Below are 6,252 nucleotides of genomic sequence, written 5' to 3'. Positions count from 1 at the left end.
TGGAGAGTAGACAGCAGAGACGCAGTAGAGAGTAGAGAGTCAGTAGAGAGTAGACAGCAGATACGCAGTAGAGAGTAGAGAGTCAGTAGAGAGTAGAGAGTCAGTAGAGAGTAGAGAGTCAGTAGAGAGTAGAGAGTCAGTAGAGAGTGGAGAGTAGAGAGTCAGTAGAGAGTGGAGAGTAGAGAGTCAGTAGAGAGTGGAGAGTAGAGAGTCAGTAGAGAGTGGAGAGTAGAGAGTCAGTAGAGAGTGGAGAGTAGAGAGTCAGTAGAGAGTGGAGAGTAGAGAGTCAGTAGAGAGTGGAGAGTAGAGAGTCAGTAGAGAGCAGAGAGCAGAGAGTAGAGGGTAGAGAGCAGAGAGTCAGTGGAGAGTAGAGAGAAGAGAGTAGAGAGCATAGTCAGTGGAGAGTAGACAGCAGAGACGCAGTAGAGAGTAGAGAGTCAGTAGAGAGTAGAGAGTCAGTAGAGAGTAGAGTGTCAGTAGAGAGTAGAGAGTCAGTAGAGAGTAGAGAGTCAGTAAAGAGTGGAGAGTAGAGAGTCAGTAGAGAGTAGAGAGAAGAGATCAGTCAGCAGAGAGTAGATTAGAGAGTAGAGAGTAGAGATTAGAGAGTAGTGAGTAGTGAGTAGAGAGAAGAGATCAGAGTCAGCAGAGAGTAGATCAGGGAGCAGAGATCAGATAGCAAAGAGCAGAGAGCAGAGAGTAGAGGGTAGAGTGTAGAGAGTAGAGAGTCAGTAGAGAGGAGAGCGCAGAGAGTAGATTATAGAGTCAGTATAGAGTAGAGAGTAGAGAGAAGAGAGTAGAGAGCCGAGAGTAGAGAGCATAGTCAGTAGAGAGTAGACAGCAGAGATCAGAGAGTCAGTAGAGAGTAGAGTGTAGAGATACGAGAGTCAGCAGAGAGTAGAGAGCAGAAAGCAGAGAGTCAGTAGAGATTAGAGAGTCAGTAGAGAGTAGAGAGTCAGTAGAGAGCAGAGAGCAGAGAGTAGAAAGTAGAGAGTCAGTAGGGAGCAGAGATCAGAGAGTCAGTAGAGAGTAGAGAGTCAGTAGAGAGTAGAGAGTCAGTAGAGAGTAGAGAGCAGAGATTAAGTAGAGAGTAGAGAGTAGAGTCAGTAAAGATTAGAGAGTAGAGAGTCAGTAGAGAGTAGAGAATCAGTAGAGAGTAGAGAGCAGAGAGCAGAGAGTAGAGATTAAAGAGCATAGAATAGACAATAGAGAGTAGATAGCCGAAAGCCGAGAGTAGAGATTAGAGAGTAGAGAGTCAGTAGAGAGCAGAGAGTAGAGAGTCTGTAGAGAGTACAGAGCAGTGACCAAAGTGTAGAGAGTAGAGAGCAGAGAATAGAGAGCAGAGAATCAGTAGAGAGTAGAGAGCAGAGAGTCAGTGGAGAGTAGAGATCAGAGAGTGAAGAGTCAGTAGAGATTAGAGAGCAGGGAGCAGAGAGTAGAGAGTCAGTAGAGAGCATAGAGTAGCGAGATGAGGTTTTCTGTTCTTGTGGGGACAACAGAGACTCACCCCGGCCTACACACATTTTTATCCCTGTGTGTGTTTGTGTGTGTATGTGTTTGTATGTGTGTGTATGTGTGTGTTTGTGGTTGTGTGTGTATGTGTGTGTTTGTGTTCCTGTTTGTGTGTGTGTATTTGTTTGTATGTGTGTGTTTGTGTGTGTGTGTGTATTTGTTTGTATGTGTGTGTTTGAGTTTGTGTTTGTGTGTGCATGTGCGTGCGTGTTCTTTCATCTCTGCCACTTCTCCTTGGGCAAGCTTGGGTCATGGATGAACAGAAGACTGCCTTTCCCTGTCCAATCAAAGACCAAACATCTAGAAAGTGAAAATATTCCTCATCCACTTTTGTTTTTTCCGCCGTTGTCCACAAAAAAGCGTAATCGGTTGTGACTTATTCATGCGTCCCAAATGAGGATGAAGCATTTACTGTTTTATGAGATGCAGGGAAAGAGATGCCGGTGTCAAATTGAGTCAAATGAAGACACCAGCCTGTAAAGGCGTGTAATGGAAGTTGCAAAAAGGCCCTGTTCTGAAGTGCGCAGCTCTTAAATATGCATACGGAGCTTAAGGACACATTCAGGGTAGCCCAGCCTAGGTTGACATGACACGAGGTGGATACTCTTTGTGCGGGCGAGTTTGAAGCATCACACACCAATCAATAGAAGACTTTGAGAATGAAGGATATTCTCTGTGCTGCTGGAGGGAACTCTTAAAAACCTCTTGAGACTAGGGGGCAGTATTTTGATGTTTGGATGAAAAACATACCCAAATGAAACTGCCTATTTCTCAGGCCCAGAAGATAGAATATGCATATAATTGTGAGATTAGGATAGAAAACACTCTAAAGTTTCCAAAACTGTCAAAATATTGTCTGTGAGTATAACAGAACTGATATTGCAGGTGAAATCCTGAGGGAAATCCAACCAGGAAGGGCTGTTTTGCTGAAACCTCCCTGTTCCATTTTATGCCTTCCCTCCAATTAAAGGGATATCAACCAGATTCCTTTCCCTATGGCTTCCACATGGTGTGAACAGTCTTTAGACATAGTTTCAGGCTTTTATTCTGAAAAATGAGCGAGAATGATCACATCGCGTCAGTGGATGGCTGTGTGTCCCCCAGTGTTCTGCATGCGGGAGCAGCTTGGAGCAGACCTTTTCTCTCTCTCTCCTATTGAAAAAGCTACCGTCTGGTTGAAATAGTATTTAATATTTATTGCAAAAACAACCTGAAGATTGATTATAAAAAATGTTTGACATGTTTCTACGGTCTTTACGGATACTATTTAGAATTTTCATCTGCCCGTCGTTACTTGCACGAGCCTGTGGATTACTGAACATAACACGCCAACCAAATGGAGGTTATTGGATATAAAAATAATCTTTATGGAACAAAACAAACATTTTTTGTGTAACTGGGAGTCTCGTGAGTGCAAACATCCGAAGATCATCAAAGGTAAGCGATTAATTGTATTGCTCTTCTGACTTTCGTGACCAATCTACTTTGCTGCTAGCTGTTTGTAATGTTTTGTCTGCTGAGAGAGCTGTTCTGACATAAACGCTTGGATAGCTTTCGCTGTAAAGATTTTTTGAAATAGGATACGCCAGGTGGATTAACAACAAGCTAAGCTGTTTTTTGGAGTTATTGCACTTGTGATTTCATGAAAATTCAATATTTTTAGAAATTTAATTTGAATTTGGCGCTCAAGGGATCGGTGCACCAAGAGGGACTCTTAAGGAGCTCTGCTATCTCTCTCTTACCCTCCTCTCTCTCTCTATCTCTCTCAGACTATAGGGACCTTCGCCTGTCTGTCACTCTGTCATAAGTTACCTCTATTTTACTTGCTTTAATGTTGTTTCATAAATGTTCAATCATTTGCTAAATAAAAATAAGAACATAGGGAATACAATAACCCCAATAATATGCATCATCCCCAACAGGATCATCCCCAACAGCATCATCCCCAACAGCATCATCCCCAACAGCATCATCCCTAACAGTGACACAAAGTGGCGGACATGCCACCTCACACACACACAAGGGCATTTTCCTGCCATTGCCTGAGACTCACAGGACATAAGAATCACTGATGCATTCTGTTCATGTCTTAGGATATACTTTTCTAATAAATACTAGTACCGAACTGTTTTTTATGCTATGGCGTCGAAAAAGTACAAAAGTTTCAGTACACCGCGCATCACTACTGCAATCCACAAAGTACAACGTCTCTTTTAAATAGGAGTAAGGCCAATACTTTGTCCTGAGCCCACTACCTGTCCAGGAAACTTAAAACCTACAACTAGGGCCTGGAGTTTTTCCTGCTCAGGTCAAGATGTGAAGAAAAACTCGTAATCAACTCACAGTTCCCATTTCAGTGAAAAACTGTGCACCACCCTCACTGCCCACAGATCCAGCTGAAGGATGCCTCCCGACCAGCCTACAGTGGGACTGTAACTCCACGTTGCGTTAAAGTGGGCAGTGAGGAACATGGTCATTACCTCTACAGAGTGCAACATGCTCGGTCGGCTGATTAACGCTTTAACGTATACAATGTGTGATCTGCACCTTTAAATATTTACGGCATGGTCAGCTCATGCTCTAATTGGCAGGACATGCACGTGTAGACTACAGTACCGCACACACATGAATGCATGCACGCTCGCACTTACACAACACACACACATGCACACACGAACACACGCTCAAGCATTGTGGGTGTGTTGGTTTCACTTTGGCATTGTCTTGAGACTTCCATGGTCATTAAAGTTTAATTCAAGGAAAAGTGTTTGTCTTCCATAATTCAGGCCAAGGCTCAGGGATGGAGACCAAGGCCCAGGGATGGAGGCCAAGGCCCAGGGATGGAGTCCAAGGCCCAGGGATGGAGTCCAAGGCCCAGGGATTGAGTCCAAGGCTCAGGGATGGAGTCCAAGGCCCGGGGATGGAGGCAAAGTCCCAGGGATGGACTCCAAGGCCCAGGGATGGAGTCCAAGGCCCAGGGATGGAGGCCAAGGCCCAGGAATGGAAGCCAAAGCCCAGGGATGGAGGCCAAGGCCCAGGGATGGAGTCCAAGGCCCAGGGATGGAGGCCAAGGCCCAGGGATGTAATCCAAGGCCCAGGGATGGAGGCCAAGGCCCAGGGATGGAGTCCAAGGCCCAAGGATGGAGTCCAAGGCCCACAGATGTAGTCAAAGGCCCAGGGATGGAGGCCAAGGCCCAGGGAGGCCAATGCCCAGGGATGGAGTCCAAGGCCCACGGAAGCCAAGACCCAGGGATGGAGGCCAACACCCAGGGATGGAGTCCAAGGCCCAGGGATGGAGGCCAAGGCCCAGGGATGGAGGCCAAGGCCCATGGATGGAGTCCAAGGCCCAGGGATGGAGACCAAGTCCCAGGGAGGCCAAGGCCCAGGGATGGAGTCCAAGGCCCAGGGATGGAGGCCAAGGCCCAGGGATGGAGTCCAAGGCCCAGGGAGGACAATGCCCAGGGATGGAGTCCAAGGCCCAGGGAGGCCAAGGCCCAGGGATGGAGTCCAAGGCCCAGGGATGGAGTCCAAGGCCCAGTGATGGAGTCCAAGGCCAAGGGATGACGTCCAAGGCCCAGGGATAAGGTCCAAGGCCCAGGGATGAAACCTAGGCCCAGGGCCCAGGGATGAGAGGAGAGAATGGCTTCTAAATCTATATCCGGACCTGTTCCTCACAATCCTCTTTATTTCTATTCCATCTCTCGCTCTCTCTCTCTCTCTCTCTCTCTCTCTCTCTATTTCTATTCTCCCTCTCTCTATTTCTATTATATTCTCTCTCTCTCTCTATTTCTATTCTCTCTCTCTCTCTCACTCACTCTCTATTTCTATTCTCTCTTTCTCTCTCTATTCCTATTGTCTCTCTCTCTCTCTCTATTCCTATTCTCTCTCTCTCTCTCTCTATTCTCTCTCTCTCTCTCTCTTTCTATTTCTATTCTCTCTCTCTCTCTCTCTCTCTCTATTCCTATTCTCTCTCTCTCTATTCTCTCTCTCTCTCTCTATTTCTATTCTCTCCCTCTCTCTCTCTCTCTCTCTCTCTCTATTCCTATTCTCTCTCTCTCTATTCTCTCTCTCTCTCTCTCTCTCTCTCTCTCTATTTCTATTCTCTCCCTCTCTCTCTCTCTCTCTCTCTCTATTCCTATTCTCTCTCTCTCTATTCTCTCTCTCTCTCTCTCTCTCTCTCTCTCTCTATTTCTATTCTCCACCTCTATTTCTATTCTCTCTCTCTCTCTCTCTCTCTCTCTCTCTATTTCTATTCTCTCTTTCTCTCTCTATTTCTATTCTCTCCCTCTCCCTCTCTCTCTCTCTCTCTCTCTCTATTTCTATTCTCCCTCTCTCTATTTCTATTCTCTCTCTCTCTCTCTGTCTCTCTCTCTCTATTTCTATTCTCTCTTTCTCTCTCTATTTCTATTCTCTCTCTCTCTATTCTCTCTCTCTCTCTCTCTCTCTCTCTCTATTTCTATTCTCTCTCTCTATTCCTATTCTCTCTCTCTCTCTATTCCTATTCTCTCTCTCTATTCTCTCTCTATTCCTATTCTTGCACTCTCTATTCCCATTCTCTCTCATTCCCATTCTCTCTCTCTCTCACTATTCATATTCTCTCTATATTCCTGTTCTCTCTCTCTCTCTCTCTCTCTATTCATATTCTCTCTCTATTCCTATTCTCTCTCTCTATTCCTTTTCTCTCTCTATTCCTATTCTCTCTCTCTCTCTCTCTCTATTCCTATTCTCTCTCTCTATTCCTAT

At 45.5% G+C, this 6,252-nt stretch overlaps 1 pseudogene; it reads left to right on the top strand.

Annotated features, from left to right (window-relative positions):
* The window catches only part of LOC121846991, a 30,052-nt pseudogene extending 26,027 nt beyond the window's left edge, over window positions 1-4,025 (top strand).
* The last annotated feature ends 2,227 nt before the right edge of the window (window positions 4,026-6,252 follow it).

Source organism: Oncorhynchus tshawytscha, linkage group LG08 (genome assembly GCF_018296145.1).
Source record: "Oncorhynchus tshawytscha isolate Ot180627B linkage group LG08, Otsh_v2.0, whole genome shotgun sequence".
In the NCBI taxonomy this organism is placed as follows: domain Eukaryota; kingdom Metazoa; phylum Chordata; class Actinopteri; order Salmoniformes; family Salmonidae; genus Oncorhynchus; species Oncorhynchus tshawytscha.
The sequence above is the reverse complement of the archived record's forward strand: the minus strand, read 5'-3'. Positions and strand labels throughout refer to the sequence as shown.